The sequence below is a fragment of the Podarcis raffonei genome, chromosome 3 (assembly GCF_027172205.1).
Source record: "Podarcis raffonei isolate rPodRaf1 chromosome 3, rPodRaf1.pri, whole genome shotgun sequence".
Taxonomy (NCBI): Eukaryota; Metazoa; Chordata; class Lepidosauria; order Squamata; family Lacertidae; genus Podarcis; species Podarcis raffonei.
Genome location: NC_070604.1, coordinates 100,698,762 through 100,720,767, shown reverse-complemented (window position 1 = coordinate 100,720,767; position 22,006 = coordinate 100,698,762).

Here is a 22,006-nt window from a genome sequence, read left to right as displayed (position 1 = left end):
ACTTTCTATCACCTTTGGTGGACGTGCCCAAGGATTAAGGCCTTCTGGGAAACGATATATAATGAAATTAAGAAGGTGCTTAAGCTTTCACAAAAAACCAGAGGCTTTTCTCCTGGGCATGGTAGGCCAATTGGTGTCAAAGAAAGATAGGACGTTTTTTATGTATGCTACAACAGCAGCAAGAGTTCTACTAGCAAAGTATTGGAAGACACAAGAACTACCCACACTGGAAGAGTGGCAGACGAAGGTGATTGAATATATGGGACTAGCAGAGATGACGAGCAGAATCCGTGACCAAGGGAAAGAGACGGTGGAGGAAGATTGGAAGAAATTTAAATTTTATCTTAAAAACTCTTGCAAAATTACCGAGTGCTAAAATGTCATGGGTAAAGCATAGCAGATTTGCAGCGATAAATGATCGGAAAAGAGGAAAGAAAAGGGTTAAAGAAAGGAATTTATAAGTAATTTAGACCAGGGGTTGCTGAAAAAAGTTTAAAACAGGGATGCAGAAAAGGGAGGCATGGGGAAGTTCTTGAAATTGGGTACATGAAAAAAATATATGAAACTATACATGTTTATATGTTTGTTTGTTAGGGTTTGTCGTTTGTATTGTCTTATATTATATGTTGAAAAACCAATAAAAATCTTATAAAAAAAAAATTGCTACTAGGGTTGATATGGAGCGGCAGGGTGAAAGGAAGTGACCCATCTACTAATTAATGTTCATGACAAACAATAGAAAGACTAAAAAAACAAAACCATGAGGATGCCAAGAATGAAATTATAGGAAAGGATTGCTGTAGATTGGACTAAGGTCACACTAGCAAAAACATAACCAGCATCCAACTCTACAAATTATTTCAGCATCCTGGCTCCTTAGCATAGAGCATTGAAGCAACAGCTTCTGATATGTTGCTGCAACATCCCTCCCAAACACACCCAGGTAAAGTCATTCCTTGGCTTATTATTATTATTATTATTATTATTATTATTATTATTATTATTATTCCCTGCCCATCTGATTGGGTTTCCCCAGCCACTTTGCGTGGCTTACAGCATATATTAAAGCATAAAAATCATCAAACATAAAAAACTTCCCAAAACAGTGCTGCCTTCAGATGTCTTCTAAAAGTCGTATAGTTGTTTATTTCCTTGAAGGGAGGGTGTTCCACAGGGAGGACACCACTACCAAGAAGGTCCTCTGCCAAGAAGTAACTTCATTTCTTGCAGTGAGGGAACCAGCAGAAGACCCTCAGAGGAGGACCTCAGTCTCTGGGCTGAACAATGGGGGTGGAGACGCTCCTTCAGGTATACCGGGCCAAGGCTGTTTAGGGCTTTAAAGGTCAGCACCAGCACTTTGAATTGTGCTCAGAAATGCACTGGGAGCCAATGAAGACCCTTTAGGACCAGTGTTATATGGTCCCAGCAGCCACTCCCAGTCACCAGTCTAGCTGCTGCATTCTGGATTAGTTGTAGTTTCCGAGTCACCTTCAAAGGTGAGTGCATTGCAGTAGTCCAAGCAGGAGATAACCAGTGTATGCACCACTCTGTCAAGACAACCACCACTCTGGTTGAAGATTAGAGCTGTCAGTCACAAAATTACATTTACAATTTTTTCTCCCTCCCACCTGCCTGATATTTTCTATTTATGGACAACTTGGAGGCAATTGAGAAAGATCCAAAAATGGATTAAAACTGCTCAGGAAAAAAAGCCCCTTGAATTTCAAAGCAGGTACAGTACAAAGCTTCAGGGTTTGCCTGCTTCACCTCAGATCACTTTAGACATGGGTAGGTTCTTTGAAGGAGAAATTTGGTGAAATGATCTCTCCACCACACACACACAAACACCACTCAATTTCTCTGTCCTGAAAGAGGATTGACAGTTCCGGGAGCCATCTGAGCACAGCTCTGTATGGTGGTACTGTGAATTTAAGACTTAAGACATGATTGGTGTTGTGGCAGTTGCCCCCACTAGTTCTCCAAATGACTGGCTCCATTTAAATCTCTGTTTACATACGGGGTGGAACTGCTTAGAGAACCTTCTAGCAGGGATGTGGCAGTGATTTATACACATCTGCCTTTCAGGAGGTTTTCTATATGGAAAGGATTGATAGAGAGGATGCTGAACAGCCATAAATGCTTCTTAAAATAGAATGTTAACAGTCTTTTTTTTTAAAAAAAAATAGTCTATGCATCCTTGCTTGTCCTTTTTAAGATCCTCAATATGATGTGTTCCCCATTTTCCTCACTATGGTGGCCTCTAGCTATTTTTAGAGTTGTGGGCATCGTAGACACATTTGAAAAATCAGCCTTTTGCTTTTTGTGCACTGCCAAGAAGTTCTGTTAGCAATTTGGGAGGTTTATTCAAATATATAAAAACTAATTAGCCCTCTGTCCTTCACATCTGGAGCAACATACATAACCAATTTTTATTTTTGTATATTTTATTTTTTTAAAAAGCAAACCATGATACTACATGCTACTTTGAATAATGTTGTTGTGTGCTCCCTATTTTTTCCTGAGCGGTAAAAAGCTCTTGGGTTGGGATGGGGAGATTTGGCTTGTTTTGCATTTTGATGTGACCCTAATTATTCACAAGTACATCCATCTGCATATTGCCAAATTCTCAATATTGGTATCTTTTTCAATAAAGTGTCAGATAGCTTCCAATTTAATATGTTACCATCTTTTAGCATTTTCCTAGAATCATAGAATTGTAGAGTTACATCTAACCCCTTGCAATACAGGAATATCAGTTAAAGGATCCCTGAAAGATGGCTGTCCAACTTTTGCTTAAAATTCCAAAGAAAGAGAGGCCTTAATAATAATAATAATAATAATAATAATAATAATAATAATAATATATTATTTATACCCCGCCCATCTGGCTGAGTTTCCCCAGCCACTCTGGGCAGCTCCCAATCAAGTATTAAAAACAATACAACCTTCTGAGGCAGTCCATTCCACTGCTGAACAGTTCTTACCATCATAAAGTTTTTTCCTGATGTCCAGCCAGAATCTGCTTTCTTGTAAATTGAAGCCATTGGTTCAAGTCCTACCCTCCAGATCAGGAGAAAACGCACAGCAGGGCACTGTACAATGTTAAAAAACAAAACTCCACTAAAAATTTACAATCATTTAAGTGATTGGCTAAGCAAAAAAGCTAAATGGCTGCAAAGGCCTGTCAACATAAAAAAAAAGTCGTCAAGAGATGCCTCCAAGTCAAAACAAGGCTGCTTGCTGAATCTCTGCTGGAAGAGTGTCCAATAGCACGGAACTTGCAACATTAAATGCCCAACTTCTGGTTGAGGCTAGCTGGGTCTCTGTTACATAGGGGACAACTAACAGCATTCCTCCAGAAGATCTCAGCTGGCATATAAGGGCTCAGGTAGTCCTTAAGGTATCCTAGACCCAAGGGCTTTGTACCTCGAACTTAGCCTGTATCGGCAGCTGGGCAGCTGTTTTAACAGAGGTGTCATACGCTGTTGGTTGTCCAGCCCCATCAGCCATCTAGCTGCTCCATTCCGCACCAGCTAGAGCTTCTGGACCAAGCCAAGAATGGAACCTGGGGCCTTCTGCATGGATAGCCTCTCAAAATCCGTAGAGTTCCCAAACAAAACAATGATTATTTTTTAATAGCAAATCCATCCAGTGAAAAATGTGTGTCTTGTCCCCACTCCCCTCAAACCCTTGAAGGTTATTCAAACGGAGAGCATGTTTTCACAACCAGCTAGATGGGAATATGGAGATGACCTCTATCAGCAATCTGAGCCTCACATCATCTCTCTGCACATTCATTCTCTTGCTCAAGTTCCAGTCTGAGTCAAATGGGTATTTATTTGTTTTCTGTTGCTTCAAGTGATATGGATATTCATTTCCTGTGCATAATGTAATAAAGTGACTGACAGAAAAATAATCAGGAAACTTGGTGGGATTTTTGAGGTGTTGTTACTTTTTCTTTTCTTTTGCTGACAGGCAGCATAATACGTAGGGTCAAGGGCCTGCAGGCAGGGTGGAACTTCCTCTAGTCTAGTCTGTTTTTCTGCAGCACTTACTAATTTTAGGTACTTGAAAACCATTTATTAGCATTGCTGTTGTTAGTCACCTTTGTAAGGTAACTGGTTGTACGTGATTTATTTCTCCTACCTACTTGGAAGCTCAGTACTTGGAACTAGTTAACTAGAGTACCTGGATCTTGAATTGATTTGAGATCCTTCCAAACTTAGTATCGTAATCAGGACTAAACTAGCATGGAATCAAAAAGTTCTGGCTCACCTTGTTTGCTGATCTCTCTGTTTGACATGGCATTTGCCTGCAGTGGGAACGGGAAGCCTTTCTCAACCTTAGGGCCACAACCTTCCAGGAGTTACATGTTACATGTAGCATGAAGCAAAAGTGGGTGAAGCAACATGTGACTCTTACCTTGTATGGTAGGTTTCCTTCATACTAGCTATGCACTAGTCAAAGGAAGGGCTTTTTTCAGCCAGTACTTGCCAGAACTCAGTTCCAGCACCTCTCAGCTGGGCGCCATTGCCGTTCTAAGAGAATGAGGGAGGTGTTCACCTCTTTTTCTAGAAAAATAGCACTGGTCAAAGGTATACGAGTACACACTCCTTGATCTTCCGGGCAAAAAAGGACTTGGGCAAAGTCAACAAGGAGGGGTAGAGTAGCCAGGGGAAAGTCCTGAGGACCAAACAGGACCAAGGATATTTGGCCCCAGATTGACAGGCCCTGCTTCCAACCTCTCCCTCTGCTACAGCAGGATAAAATGGCTACTCCCAGTTGACAGTTGAGAGAGGCAGGAGTGTAATGTGGTACACAGGCAGGTCACATCTTACCCACCAGTGCTTCCCACCTCCTAGTTTGTCAGACCCTCCAAGTGCCCCTATTTTCCAGGGACATTCCCGGATTTAGAGAAGCTGTCCCATTTTCTGATTTGATCCTGAAACGTCCCACTTTTTCTTAGGATGCCCCTATTTTCATCGGCAAAATTTTGTAGGGTATGGAGTTATGTGATCCCTGAGACAAGGAGATAAGTAACTGTACAACCTTTAGAAGACGTATCAAGGCAGCCCTATATTATATAGGGAAGGTTTTTTAAAAAATGTTTAATGGTTTATTATGTTGAGAGCTGCCCAGAGTGGCTGGGGAAACCCAGCCAGATGGGCAGGGCAGAAATAATAAAATTGTTGTTGTTGCTCTTGTTGGGAGGGTCTGGTTTGTGCATAGCTGCTGCAGATCAAACTTTCAATTGACTTTGGACCCAAGTTGTTTACGGTTTTGTGGAGTAGCACAAATACCTTGAGCCTGGCTGGCCCAGTAGCAAATGGGTAACCAGTTCCCCAGGACATAATTCTTCTTCAGAACCCATTGTCTCATTCCCCCCCCTCCATTCCCCCCCCAAGCTATTGGCTAGATTGGCATGATGATTCTTAAATAAATCACATCTCAGTCGTGTTTTATGATGTCATGGTGAGTGCAGGCCTGACCCTTCGTAATCAGCTTCACAGCCCAGCGGGAAGTTTCCTGTCTCAGCCATTCGAACAGCCAGAGAGAGAACTTGCCTGCATTGCAGAAAATAACATGAATTACCTCACCTCTGTGTATCGTAACAATGCTTGCAGCATATTATGCCACATGCTCAGTTTTAGATTTGGAAGAGGCGAAATAAAAGGGAAGGGGGAACAAGGCCCTCAATAATGTCTAAAACAGAGATGATTTGAAGCTGGGTTAATGTCAGGCTGTGGAGATAATTCTTCATGTGAGACCTTGGTGCGACTCCTGTGCATATAAACTACCCAAGTAGATTGGGAATAGAAGGGTGGGGGGCAGTTATTCTCCCAGAGCAGGTAACAACATCATCCCCATTTCCGACAATGCAAGCCCAAGTTTTTGTTAAGCACAAAACCACTCCCTCCATGCAAATATCTCCCAAGATGTTGTAAAATTCATGAGCATGGTTTTACGCAAGCCCATGAACAATCCAGATGGAGTTCATCTAAGCAATTTCTGCTCCTTTCACAAGCCTTGATATCACACAAATCTTTTGCTCAGCTCCAAAATATATACAAGCAGACAATGTAAACAAATACATCATGAAACTCGGGATCTGCTTCATCCTCAATTATTCTTTGATCCCCAAGGACATCGTAGGGGTTGTTTTACATTTCCATATTTCAAACTTTTTAATTTCTTTCTTTTTTAACCAGCTACAACAGGAAGAGATTTGGGTTCCAAAGTTCATTTTCATGATCAGAAGAAGGGATGATATCAACACCTGGTATCATTTGGGGTGGGGGCAACAGCTTTGCAGGGTCCACCACAGATACATGCCTTGGGGTGCCCCTTAAAGAAAAGGTCCTCCAATATCCCAAGTAGTACTGGATAAGCTTGGCTTATCCACAATATAGTGTTACTTAGGGATATTGTGGGGAATGTAAATGAACCACCATGCACTGCTTACTGAACTGCTGTGAGGTAAGCCCAACCACTAATACAAAAGCCACACTACATACACACAAACACACACATACCCCTGGGCACTTTACCCTAGGCTCCCCGGACCTGAAGCCAACCCTGACTGGAAGGTACTCCTGCACATACTTAACGTTTCATGTGACCCTGTGCAATCAAAGGATCAACTCTCAGCTCATATAAAGTGTACTTGGAAATGGTTTCATACCCAGCAGCTAGAGGGCCTGCTGTTCTCTCTTTGCCTCTTTAATCCATTTGCCTCTACTTCCAGTTTTTCCTTCAAATTCCTCCCTCAGCTATTGTTGGTGTTGCTTCTCAGTTCCATACATGCTGGGTCCTCTTTTTCAGCTTCCCTCTGGAAATACATACGTTAGCTCCAAGGCTGCCATATATTTCATTTCATTTCAGGGACACACCAGACCCAAGCCTTCTCCCTCCTCTTGCCACCATCTTCTTCAGTCCCCTCCTGTTTCTTCCCCACAACCCTGCCTCAGCCTGAATTCTTGACATCAGAGGCAAGGGCCATCCTTGTTTCTGATGTGATCCTGGAATGTCTCGCCTTCTCCTTAGGACATCCCTCTTTCCATTGGAGAAATGTTGGAGGGTATGGATTATGAAGTCAGATTTCTCCCTCTGATGTGGGGCAAATATACATATTGGAAGAAGTGGGTTTGAAACATCTTATGGCCCTTCAGGCGCCCTGCCAACGACCATAGCATGCTACATTCAGAAGGGTAAGATTGCTCCATATGTGACCTGAGGGACACATTTCCTTGTGGACAACATTCCAGAGGCCACATGCTGAAGGTGGCAGATGCCAAAGTTGGTGGAGCAATGGTTGCAAATCTTCCCTTTGTGCAATAGGGCATATTTTACTGCATGCAAATATCAGCAGTTTCTACAAATGAGCACATTTCTCCATCCTCTGTCCAGGTAAGCATGAATCATTGTTACAGAATAGCACTCCAAGAGGGGACAGAGAGGGTCCGGTGAGGGGTAGTGCCTAACAAGAGTTATTGTACTACCAATCTTACTGTATGCTTGTGAAACATGAACCACTTATAAACACCATCTCCAACTCCTCAAAAGATTCCATCAACGGTGTCTCCAAAAAAATGTACACATCACTTAGGAAGACAGGCAAACTAATGTCAGTGGACTGGAAGAAGCAAAGATCACCAGTGTCAAAGCAATGATTCTTCAACATCAACTTCGTTGGACTGGTCATGTTGTGCAGATGCCTGATGATCATCTTCCAAAGCAACTACTCTATTCCGAACTTAAAAACGGAAAGCGTAATGCTGGTGGTCAACAAATAAGTTTAAAGACTCTCTCAAGGCAAATCTTTAAAAAGTAGTATAAACTGGGAAACACTGGCCTGCGAGCGCTACAACTGAATAACAGCTTTTACCAAAGGTGTCATGGGCTTTGAAGACACTCAAACTCAGGACAAAAGGGAGAAATATGCCAAGAGGAAGGCATGTTTGGCAAACTCTCACTGTGATCAACTCCCACCAGGAAACCTATGTCACCACTGTGGAAGGACGTGTGGATCCAGAACTGGCCTCCAGTCCACAGTCACTTACGGACTCACTGTTAAGACTGTGTTCATGGAAAACAATCGTCAAAGAAGAAGAAGCAAGAATCTTGAGAGCCAGGCCTCAGGCTACCCACACCTGCAGTACAGTGGTACCTCGGGTTAAGTACTTAATTCATTCTGGAGGTCCGTACTTAACCTGAAACTATTCTTAACCTGAAGCACCACTTTAGCTAATGGGGCCTCCTGCTGCCGCCACACCACCGGAGCACAGTTTCTGTTCTCATCCTGAAGCAAAGTTCTTAACCCGAGGTAATATTTCTGGGTTAGCGGAGTCTGTAACCTGAAGCACATGTAACCTGAAGTGTATGTAACCCGAGGTACGACTGTATAGTGTATTTTGGCACCTTATGTTGAATTTCCTTTTGTGAAACTGCCTTGCGATGGCAAGTGATCCCAAAGGTAGGCTAGAAATCTATTAAATAAGATCCCCCCCCCCAGACATTGTTCAGATTTATACTATTGGAATGATGCTACTTAGATTGCACTTGCGCAGCGTATTGAGCATCCTTGCACAACCAGGAAGGGCCTGAATCAACTGTCAGGCATTCTGCTATTCAGTTCAGTACAGGCAGCTGTCTGCTTGATGGCTTTCCCCCCTCCATACACCATTTTGCATTAAAGTTGTTTTCGTTACGCATCCTGCGCATGGCCATGCTTTTCGATTTCTTTTCCATGTTATTCTTAGCCACTATGAGCTTCCGCTTGGAAGAAGTGGGGTACAGAAATTAAAAATGCAAATGAATGAGGCTTCCGTTCCACTTTCCTTCCAAAGCCACCCAACCATCACTGGAAATCTTTCCACTGACTTCAGCTGGCTTTGGATCAGTCCTACAGCCAGCAATTGTCTCCAGTTTTTCCTTGACATTAGTCCAGAAGGAGGAGACTCCCGGTCCAAAGCATGTTTGAAAACAAGGCCCAAAGGCATTATGATGTATATCTTAAGTCTTGGCTGCTAGCAGGAAGAGGAAAACAGTAAAACAAGATATCAAAATTTTAGAACATACTAAAGCTAGCTACTCAGCTTTGCAGGGTTTAATAAGTTCCTCAGAAACTCAGTGAAATGTATGGGGATATTATGTGCTGCAGATTCAAAGCAAACCTCTGGATATAAAACAAAATCACAGTTTATTGGCTCTTCTACGTTCCTGTTCCCTCCAGCCAAAACCCAACAAAATGTAGGGCAATTCGCTTGACGTGCCAAAGCTTAATTTAACTTAGCTTTTTGTAAATAGACACGTATTCGCCAGTAGCACATAAGCCCCCATCTGCGCTATATACTTAAAGCAATATCATACCACTTTAGACAGTCATGCCTTCCGCCAAAGAATCCTGGAAGTGCTGTGATTTCCTGGGAAAGAGCGATGTATTATTGAGAATTGTAGCTATGTTAAGAGAATAGAGGCCAATGCTCTGCTTGGGTCCCAAATTAACAACTATTAAGGACCCTGGTTTTCTATAATACATGGGAAGCCAAAAGCGTCCATGCTGAAGGTTGTCCACAAGTATGAAGTTGGCTTCAATAGTGATGAATGGGGCAGACGGAGCTGGCATGCTTCTCCTATGGTCCCCCAATCCCCTGCTTCATATGTTTACATTGCTGTCTTCATAATGCCTGAAGAGGGCTATTGACAACTTGAAATTTAAAAAAGAAAAGAACCAAAAATTTGTATCACTTGACAAAAGGTTTCTGTTTGACCTTTTGGAGAAGGTCTTAGGCCCCATCTGCACTACGCATTAAAGTAGCATGACACAGCAATGGCTTGCCTCAAAGAATCCCAGGATCTGCAGTTTTCTAAGGCTGCTGAAGTAATTAGAAGACAGGGAGGAATAGAAAACAATGCTTCTTACATACCAGAGTAATAATAATTATAATTTTGCAATATATACCAAAGTCACCATTCCAATGCAATGAAGACAAGGGCCCTGTAGGGTGGCCATGTGTCCTAATTTACAGAGGACTATCCTCTAAAACTTTTGTAAACTGCTTTGAGGTTTTTGTAAACTGCTTTGGGATGCAGGTGGTGCTGTGGGTTAAACCACAGAGCCTAGGACTTGCTGATCAGAAGGTAGGCGGTTCGAATCCCCGCGACGGGGTGAGCTCCCGTTGCTTGGTCCCTGCTCTTGCCAACCTAGCAGTTCGAAAGCACGTCAAAGCGCAAGTAGATAAATAGCTACCACTCTGGCGGGAAGGTAAACGGCGTTTCCGTGCGCTGCTCTGGTTCGCCAGAAGTGGCTTAGTCATGCTGGCCACATGTCCCGGAAGCTGTATGCTGGCTCCCTCGGCCTATAAAGCGAGATGAGCACCGCAACCCCAGAGTCGGCCACAACTGGACCTAATGGTCAGTGGTCCCTTTACTTTTGAGGTTTTTTACAACCAAGTGGTATATAAATTTTATGAAATAAATAAATATCAAATAACTATTAAAGGTGCCCCTCCAGATGGTGTTGGACTCCCAACTCTCATTCGCCCCACCTTGCATGTCCAGTAGTTAAGATGAAGTGATCTGCATTGTCGGGGGGGGGGGTGTTCTTCAACCCTGTTGCATAGAAAAGGCATAGGAAAGGGTGGTTCAAGGGACTGGGTGTCAGGGACTGGATGATGAGGAGTGGTGGGAGGCACCCCAGGGAAGCCTCAAAGGAGGAAGGTTCAGAGCATGGGGAATGGTGATGGGACACTGAGGACAGGTCAGAAGATGAAGGGGTGGAGCCATGGTGTGTCACTGAAGAAGCTACAGGCATGAGCGAGAGAGAAGAGCTAAAGGCAGAAAGCAGTTCAGACACGGCACAGGAGCTTGCCTGTTCTACTGTGTTAGGCTCCCCTGCCCGCTATCTCCAAAGACACAAAGAACTACGCATGTGGCTAAACAATGAGCAAGAGTTTACATGGTCAACTTATGGAGGAGAAGGGGACTTATTGGGAAGTGGGAAGCAGGAACTGTCAGTCCTGACAAGTGTGCTATGGAAATTGGCCCTGCCTTGAGGCTCCTCTGCATTCTTTGCTGTTTTCTTGAATAAAGAATTAAACTTCCTGCTCGTCTCTGCATTACAGTGCTGACCTGTGTCTGAGCCAGCCTTGACACTGGGCCTTAAAAACCCAAGAAGAGCCTGTTGGGTCAGGCCAATGGGCCATTTAGTCCAGCATCCGGTTTTCACAGTGGCTACCTATATGCCTGTGAGAAACCCACAAACAGGACCCAACCAAAAGAGCACTCTGATATCTGATATTTCCTCCCTTTATGGTCTTGATTTATGGGCTACTACTAAATTGAGGCTGCATTTTAAGCTGTATTTTAAGCCGTATTTTAATTAACTGTTTGTTTGTTGTTGTTGTTTTCTATTACGTTTTATTGTAATTTATATTTGGTGTTAGTTGCCCTGAGCCCCGCCCTGGCTGGGGAGGGCAGAATATAAATAATATTATTATTATTATTATTATTATTATTATTATTATTATTATTATTATTATTATCTTGTGGTTTCCAGTATTCGGAAGCCTTGCTGCCTCTGGCTTTGAAGGGAGAGAATAGCATCCAAACATCTGGTAGCTGCTCTTTGCAATAGGCGATTACATCACTGAACAAATGGTTTGGTTTGCTGCAATCCAATACACCCTTACCTGGGCACAAGTCCCATTGAACTCAGTGGGGATTACCTCTGAGTAAGGCTTGCACTCTTCACCAAAGGACTCCTGTATTTTTGCACCCATTCTCTTCCAAATAAGCAGCGAACCATGGATTTGTTGGAGCAGTGTGCACAACTAAAGGATTTGCATTTGGAATGGAACCTTCCGATCTTCAGAAAAACAAAATCCACCGAGTACTTTTCTCACATCCTCACAATCCTCAGAGTACTTTTGTCACTCCTTTTCCTCCTTCCTTTGTCTTTGCTTTTTTGCACCAGGGTTTTTTTTAGGGGGTGGGGGGGTTGTGTGTGCTTTTTTGGGACCCGTAGCCAAAATAAACAGAGCATATTTCCCTTATAAGTCCCCTCTCTCTCCTTCTCTCTCACTTCCTGCTTATGAAAGAATTTTCAATCAGTGGCCTCTTGCACTTTGAGGAGTCGGGTTTCTCTTAGAAATCTTTGCTTCAGTGGCCAGGAAGGACCATTTTAATTATTAGTGTTATTCCACTTTCCCCTCTGCATCTGCACACACACACACACACACACACACAGGCATTCCTCTTCCTATTAGCCATGTTCCCTCCCTGTACAGCTGTGCAAAGCAAGACCATAAATTTACTTCTTACTTCCTCAGTGTAATGCCCTCTTGGTGCTACTTAGCAATGCCTTATTTTCTTTTAACTGCTCAGTCAGAAATCTGCTTGAGAACTCCTAGCCTAGAAGGATCGTTTTTGTACACTGCATAAGGTTTGCAGCAGGGGTGGCAAACCTGAGTCCCTCCAGGTGTTCCAGAATTACAGCTCCCATTGTCCCTGACTATTAGTTGTCTTGAATTGGTCTGATGGGAGTCCAACAATATCTACAGCAGAGTGGAGGAACCTGAGGCCCAGCTTTGTGAGGAGAATTGGTGTCTCCAGACAACTCTCAGCAACCATTAACAAGCCCCAGTTGCCAGCATTCTTTGTGTTGGTGGCAAAGAAAAAATAGGCCTATAAAAGAAGAATTCCTGGATGCCAAGATTTGGGACAAGTACTCTTTGGTGAGAGAACCCCAGCAGAGATTTAAAATCACAAAACACGCAGCAAAAGGCGAAAGATTTATATGATCTGAGGAGAAGCAGAGTGGGCTCAGGACTTGGGTTACAACATAATGCTAGAGCAATGGGAACAATTGTGGAAAACTGATATTAAATTCACCGTGTGCCACACAATAAGAGAGAACCTAATGAAAATAATATACTGATGGTATTTAGCCCCCGAAAAACTGACAAAAATTTATAAGCAAAATTCCAAAATGTGCTGGAGGTGCAATACAGAGATAGGATCAATGTATCATATTTGGTGGGGGTGCAAAGGGATAAGACCTTTTTGGAATGAGGTACATGAAGAAATAAAAAAGATTTATAAAAAGTCATCTAGCAAAAAGCCAGAAGCGTAACTTCTGGGATTAATTACAAATGAGATCCTCACAAATAAAAGAATGATATTCCTCTATGCATCTGCTGCGGCAAGAGGGCTCATAGCGAAGAATTGGAAAGGAAATAAAATACCGACAATATTTGAGTGGCAAAATAAGTTTATTGAATACACGGAAACAGCAAAATTGACAGCAGCTATTAGAGGACAATCAAAGCAAAGTTTGATAAAGAACTGGGAATGTATGAAGGAATATACAATGAAACACTGTTCCAATACAGAAATCATGATATGTATATAACAAAGTTTGTAAGGAATAATTTATATATATAAATCTTATCTTTATTGTTGTGTTACAACAATAAAGATAAGAATGTAAAATAAGGTCAAGCACCGATGGAAGGAAGTCATATTTTAGTTTAAAATATGTTATAAGTATATGGCAAGGTGGTGGGCGGGAAAGCGGGGGGAATGTTTGGTTTGGTCTGTGAATTTTAATTATTTTTTATATTTCTGTATTTTCACTTGTATTCTTTTTTACTTTTAGTTTCTTTTGTATTTTTGTATTTTGGTTTTTGGAAGAAGAAGAAAAACATGCAGCAAAGTAAAGTGTGAAAATATTGACTGTTAGTCTTTTAAAATATACCCTTCCAAGTTCCTGCCAAAGTTTCCCACTTCCCCTATGTTAGAAAAAGACTGCACATTTGGTAAGTTAAAAATGGTGTGCTTACAAACTCTCCAAAGGTCAGGTTCATGTGCTTTCCCACACATCACTCAGAAAATACAGGCAGTAAAACATGAACATTCCTAAATTACAGGTACAGGAATACTAGAATGGCTTGTAAGAGCCCTGCAGTCTGAATTTGGAGCAACCTGCTCAGACCTCTATGTGCTAAGCTTCTCTGGGAGAAACAATAGGCTTCATTACTTTCCTCCCAAGGTGCGGTGGGGGGTGACCTAGCTAAGCCAGGCAGGACAGCTTACTCTATGGTCTTAACCCCTTCATGCTTTAAATATAAAGTGCAGGTGTGGATTTAAGATAAGTACCAACCACCACCATTCCACAAAGTTTCCCCAATATTCTCTTACTATCAGTCTTTGGGGCATTGTTGGCTACCACCTCTCCCCAAATGAATAAAATTTAGCAAATGATTTTAGACCAATTCTAGCTAGTATACTCACATGGCAGCAAGGAACCTTTTTCAGTTTGCAGCACGCCTAATAATTCAGCAAACTTTCTTTAAAAAAGAAAGCTTCATTCCTATGTGCTACCCATCCATGGAATACCGTATTGGCCCGAATATAAGCCGCACCCAAATATAAGCCACACCTTTAAAATTCAGGGGGGGGGGGAGAAAAAAAGACAATACTCAAATATAAGCCACTCCCTTAAAATTCTGCAGGTACTCACACCCGTTATGTTTTACCGTATGTGTTTCAGCAGCGATATAAAAGCCTATTTTTGTAAGGTCACGTATTTAAGCCTCACTTTAACTTTTAACTATTCAGGCAAATATGGTACTTTGCCCAAATGCAATCACAAGGAGGAATTCAACATCACACTAAATCGCTCATGCCATCAGGGCAGGCATTTCAGCTTGCCAGATGAATGATCCCTCCTCCTCGGAACTGCGTCCCTAGCCAATTGCACAAGGCTGCACAGAGAGAAGAGATGGGGAAGGCCCCATAAGGCAGATGGAAGTCGAATCCCATCCACAAACTTCCAGTGCAATGCATGTGTAAAGGTAAAGGGACTCCTGACCATTAGGTCCAGTCGTGGCCGACTCTGGGGTTGCGAAGCTCATCTCGCTTTATTGGCCAAGGGAGGCAGTGTACAGCTTCCGGGTCATGTGGCCAGCATGACTAAGCCGCTTCTGGAGAACCACAGCAGCGCACGGAAATGCCGTTTACCTTCCCGCCGGAGCGGTACCTATTTATCTACTTGCGCTTTGACGTGCTTTCGAACTGCTAGGTTGGCAAGAGCAGGGACCGAGCAACGGGAGCTCACCCGTCGCAGGGATTCGAACCGCCGACCATCTGATCGGCAAGCCCTAGGCTCTGTGGTTTAACCCACAGTGCCACCCGCGCCCCGCGTCTATGCATGTGTACTCGGTAGTAAACCCCATTGAATTCAGCGGAGGTTACTACCAGAAAAGTAGGTATCGGGTTGTAGCCTTGCTGGTTGTGCATGAGTTGACAATCTTCGTACAGAGTTCCAGGACTCACAGGATGCGGGCGAACATTTCTACAAGCCAAACATGGTGCATTTGGGCAGAGCTATGCCTTGCCCCCACCCCCACCCCACAGTGGGTTTCATTCACTGCAGCCACCAGAGCAATAAACCCGGCCAGCATATGAATGCGTTTTTTATTTCAGACTCGATGTTGAATGTGCCAACTGTCTTTTCAAATGATCTGCAAAGCATGTCATCGCTGAATGAAATTTGGCACCTCTGCAGAGTCAAGACTGCAAGATCCAAACTTCCCATCATGCAGAGGGGATTCAGATTCTAGACTTCTGTCGACGAACCATTTTACAGAGCTCAGCTCAAGCTGTGTGTTTCAGATCTAGGTCCAAACTTGCTTGGAGCACAAGGCAGGTTGTATGATCTCCTAGCTTGTTATGGAGTCTTTTCCAGGGCAATCCTTCCTCTCTTGAATCCGTCAGCACTAGGGATGGGAGGAGCTGTCAATTTTGATTCTCTCAATTTCTAATTTTTCCAGTCTTAAATGCAGTTCTTCACATTCTGCATTTTAGTGCAAATTCATTCAAATAAACACACGTTTGCATGCAGTTTTCCCTAACATAATGCATTCTTGTATGTTAATTTCACAAATATTTTAATTTTATGCACGCACACCCCATATATATGCATTCTTATAAGCATTAGTTTAAACATTGGGTCCTTAAAGGAAAAAAACACCTTGAATTTCTTTCGTTAATATTTTGGTGGAAGTATTTTAGTGATTCTCCACCCTTCTTTTCTCTGCTAGTGATACAGCTCATGTACTAGCAGAGAGGTGACCTGTGATGCTCAGCAACGGAGGAATTTATTGCAACATTTGAGCTAGCAGAAACTCCTTTCACAATTTATTGTGCCAGACAATTAGTAGCGATGTGGTGGTGCATTCTCATGTGCAGCAACATTCCACTGGCACAGAACATTTCACAACAGGCTGCTGTGTGGCTCTAACTTAGCGCTGCATTGGCTACAACCCAGAGTAGTAAAGAGCATGACTTTCAATCAATTGTGAACACGATCCTTCATTTCTACAGGCTTGTTTCTAAGGCTGGACACAATAAAAGAAGAGGGACACTAAATTTTACTACTGCTCTTTCCCAGAGCAAAGCCCCATGCTATGCATTTGCAGCAAGAGATTGGTTAAAGAGTGTTGTTGATGGAATGAGCCTGCTCTCCTCTTTGGCCGATGGGGAATGCATAGTGCTGGCATGGAGCAGAACGAAGTGTGGAAAGTCTATCCCTTTCCATAGTCTCTTGCCATTCAGATGTTTGCATTTAACGTGAACAAATTTATGACCTGAGGAGGATTCCTTTGAGCATGAGCATATTCCAACTATTTGCTGACTCCTGGTTTTGAAGGAACAAATGTGCATGTTGTAGGAAACAATCCCTTTTTCCTTTCCCAGTGGGGTTGCCACGTTAGTTTGTTGCCACAAAAGCAGCCTTCCCCAGACATCATGTGCTACAATGCCCATTGTCTCTAAGGCCAACGGTCAGAAATGATAAATGTTGTGGTCTGAAACATCTTGGGGAAGGCTAGCTTAATAACTAAGGATTATAATCCAACATCAGATGAGCAAACTTCTAAAAAAATAGACCTTCCCCTTCCTCTGTCCCCAATATAGCTCTCTGCATCCCCCAAATCTGCAATGAAGTATCCCCCCAGCCCTCAAGCACAGATTTATTTTAATTCATTTAATTCTATTTATTAAACTTCTATACTGCCCTTCAGCCAAGGACCATGGGGCAGTTTACAATAGGGAGTCACAAAATCCATCTGGGATTGTCAACATTAAATGGGAACATCAACATGAATCAGTTTGGGTCATTTGCCGTTGTGTTTGTGTTTGTGTGTGTGCATCTGGGCTCAGATAGATAGACACACGCAGTTTTAATATTAATTTGGAGGACAGGAGTTCCTTTGTCATTTTTCAGACGCGTTTTGGAGCACATCCTTTCCCCAGAGCAAGGCCAGTTCTGCAAAGGGACGTGTACTATTCCAACAGCCCTGTTGCACGGCACCCTATTGTGCGCTTGTGGATGCCTTTTGTTTATATAATCGCTTCCTAATGGCAACAAAGTGTTTACTGTTCAACAAAACACATTTGATTTTAACGGCCAACCATAAAACTGTCTGATAAAGTTTGATTTAGCTGGCAAAAAAGAAAAAAAAGCAAGTTCCCATTTAGAGCAAATAAATCGAGGTTGCCGCAGACAGCTGTTTGGAGCCCATAATCCCCGGAGCTCTCCGGCTAAAGCAGTTCTGGCCTGCTGAATGAGCAACAGAGAACAGCCTCAGCTGTCGAGGATGTGCTCCATTACAATGGTAACCTAAGGCTGCAGGACTTATATATCCAATGGCAATGAAGCAAGCCCTCATCTCTAGACAGATGCTCGACAGATGGACAGCTGACACCGTGGCTTGCTCTCTGCAGACTTTGGACTAAACCTGTTTTCCAGTCCAGTGATACGGGAGAGCAAGAGGCTCTCCTCGTCGCTGCTCATTCTTTTGCTCACAAAGGCCAATGCAATATCCTTCACGTGCGATTAACAAGGAGTTAGCAAAAGGGCCCCTAGCGGGTGGGGGTGAGTTCAGATTTCAGAGAAACGGCTCCGACAGCCTTTCCCGCCTGAGAAAAACTTGCATTTCTCTGCATGTGGGGAAGGCAAAGCCATGAGAAAAGCGTTTTCATCAGGGGAGCGACGATATAAAAGGAAAGAAACTTGCCAAAGCAGCTTTATGTCTTTATTTTAAATGCTTCTAGAAAGCTCTCAATATTTTAAACATCTCTAAGTGGCATACGGCATAAAGACCATCAGCATCATTACATCTTGTATATATATAAATATATTTGAAACAAAACATAATACACCTGTGTTGCAAAGGACAAGCAACAGGAAGGATATCTGCGCTGTGAGCTGAAAGTGAAAAAGGTGGAGGGAGAAAAAGAAAGGAAAAGCCATGTGGATTTAAGAAGATATCAAAGTTCAATTCTCCATTTAAACTGAGAAAATTCTCATTTGAACAGAATGGAGATTAAGCAACACAATGGTTGATGGACTGATTGTTCAAGAAGTGACAGTCTCCCAGATCATTTCCCGGGAAATGATCTATAATGAATTGAAAAAGGTATTTAAATATACCTTTCTGAAGAAACCAGAGGCCTTTCTCCTGGGCATGGTCGGCCAATTGCTGTCAAAGAAGGATAGAACTTTCTTTATGTATGCTACAACAGCAGCAAGAATACTCATCACAAAGTATTGGAAGATGCAAGATCTACCCACTCTGGAAGAATGGCAGATGAAGATGATTGACTGTATGGGATTGGCAGAAATGACTGGCAGAATCCGTGACCAGGGAGAAGAGTCGGCGGAAGAAGATTGGAAGAAATTCAAGGATTACTTACAGAAATATTGTAAAATTAATGAACGTTGAATGATGTCGGATAGAAATTAAGAGGTTTTTAGCTGCAATGTTGTGAGTGATATGGGGGGGGGAAGGGTAAAGAAATAGGTTAATACTGATAAGGATTTGCTGAACTAACAACTTGAATTGGAATACAGGAAGGGGAGGTATGAGGAGGTCAGTGAAATATGTTATCGAAAAATAAGCATTGCGAACTTTATGTGTTTTTAAACTTTTTTGCTTTTTTCTTTTTGATTCTTTTTTATTGTATTAAATTGAAAATTTTTAATAAATATCTTTTTAAAAAAAACAAGAAGTGACAGTCTCAGGCATGCAGATATCCTATGGATCACAGAATTGAGTTGGAAGGGACCCTGGGATCATCTGGTCCAACTCCCACAACAACATGTTGTTGTTGTTGTTGTTTGCATTTATATCCCACCTTTCCTCCAAGGAGCTCAAGGGGTACATGGTTCTCATTCTACCCATTTTATTTATCTATTATTATTATTATTATTATTATTATTATTATTATTATTTATTAAATTTGTATACTCCCTTCATCCATAGATCGCAGGGCGGTTCACAACATTTTATCCTCACCCTGTGTGGTTCTGAGGGGCTTGGGAGAACCCGCATAGCAGCATGTGGGGTGGAGTGGGGGGCAGAGAGGATGATTGTTCCATCTGGCGAGCCAAAATGCTTGCCCTGAGACCCAGTAAAGGAAGAACGGATACAAAAACGTAGGCAGTATGCAGAAATGGCGAAACTTACTGGAAGAGTAAGAAATCAAGACAACAAACTTTTTATAAAAGAATGGAAATGGTTTATTGAATATTTACAGATAAATTGTAAACATTGGCAAGATTGTTGTAATAGCCTGCAGTTTTACAAGAGTCTATATTTATAGTAGATAACTAAATGAGCAACTTAAATGAATTTGGATATTTTAAAATATAAATTTAAGGAACCGCAGAAAGAGGGGGAAGGAAGTCAAATTTTGAAATGATAAATGGATTGTAAGATTAATGAAATGTATAAATTTGAAAAGTGTAAATACAAACGAAAATACGAAAAATGAAAAAAAAAAATGCTTCCCCTGATGGAACAAATTGCCTTAGCACGGCATCAAATTCCTCCCAGAAGTTTTTTAAGGTTTCTGGGAACTGTAGCTGTGTGCAGGGTTAACCACAGTTAGCAGGATTCATTGGGGAGGAAATGTGTTTTCAGTGTATGGCATGTACGCAGCCATGATTGTGATATCACATCAGCTGCTAAAAGTCTTTTTAACTACCATGAGTCTAGTTTGTTTAAAAGCACCATTCTAAGGGGAGAAAGTTAACACTTCCTCTAGCTATCCATTGGTGATTGCATTTCTTGCATTTCCACCATTTATCACTCCCAAGATGATGACCCCTGCCTTATATCATATCTCCCTCCTTCCATGGTACTCATCTCCAAAATGACATGACAGCAGGCGCAATGGAAGTCTGGGAGGATTCAGAAACAGCTATTTACAGTGTAAGAATTTGCGGGGAGATAGCACAGATGGCTCTAAAGTAACCTGATTCACCCAAACCACCACCTCCCAAATGCTACTCTAGAGCAATCGCATTGTGCGCGGTGGAGCTACTCTGAGGTAGGTGGCTGAGGAAGCCTGAACGTAAAAGGAGTCTTTGGCATTTCTGCTTTATGTGTAGACAACATGCTTTCTATTAGTTGTGGCAGTAGACTCTCATCAAACAAGAAACAGATCCATTACTGAATTCTTTGTCCTTTGCTCCTCTGCTAAAGTCTATGATTAATTTGGGTTTGAAAATCTCACCAGGCCTCCACACCTTTAGTTTTGATGACAGACTATGCTCACTGTTGCTTCTCATACCTTCGGAAAATAAAACATTCACAATTTATATTTTAAAAGTTCAGCCCTGGACAAAAAGTTCGTATTTAGATGCGCGAGAGAGTAATTAAGCAAATGTCAACGGCCACTGAAAATTATGTGGTAAACCAACTGCGACTTTGCCTTTGAGAGATCTAAAAACAAGTAAAATGCATAGTTTAATGGCTTCCTTCATCAGAAGCAACAGCAACTGTGGATCAGATACATGTGTGTGTGTGCATATATATATAAAATATTTCCTTGTTACAAAATTGCACGCACATAAATAATAAAACATGGCATGACTAACAAAAAAAATGGGTCACTAAACATATTATTTTACGTCACTGAAGCCCAGCCAGATGGGCGGGGTATAAATAATATATTATTATTATTATTATTATTATTATTATTATTATTATTATTATTATTATTATATTATTATTATTATTATTATTATTATTATTATTATTATTACAGTAAACCAGTAGAATGAGTTCTTCAATAAATCAGCTTGGAAAATACAGACTAGCAGGAAGAATGGGTTAGGGCTAATGAGTAGTGCCTGCTATTCTATGCCATATTGCAAAATATGTTGTAGGTACAGGCAATTCCCTGTTTGCACGGGGGTTGCGTTCCAGGTCATTGGAATCTTGCATGAAATCATGTATAATTGGAACACCCATTGAAAAAGCCTGCAAACATCCTGTTCTGCCTCCGTCCTACCCTGTTCTGCTCCCTTTTGTGACATTTTCGGTTCACTTCCAGGTTCAGTGCGAGGTATGGATACGCCTAAAACGGTCGCTGCCAATATTTCACGTCCACGTGTTGTTTCATTCGTATATTTAATGAAAACCACAACATACCATCTAAAAATTATATTGTTTTCTCTTTCCCCTTGCCACCTTCAGTTTTTGCCACAGCTTTTCCATTATGGCTGTTTGCCAGACTATATTATACCACCGATAAGTATTTATTAATTGCAAAGTTTCCATAGTTATGGCTACTAGCGTTCTAGCTGTTAATAAATGCATTACTAATGCCTTACTTCCTACTTAGTCCATATCTAAATTTATATACTAAATATACTAGTATAATTTATATACTAAAAAGTATATAAACTAAGAAAGGCTAATGCTGGGATTATTGGGATTGTTTGATCTGTAATCTGAGCTACCTCTTTAAAAACTTCCTTCCAAAATCATTCAATTTCTGGACATTCCCACCACATATATTGGTATGTACCTATAATTTGGTATCCTCTCCAACATAAAGGAGAGCCAATGGGCTTTGATGTTAAACACCATCCACGTACAATTTTTCGTGAACATTCCCTAGTAGTCGCTGACAAAGATTTATATAGTGTTTT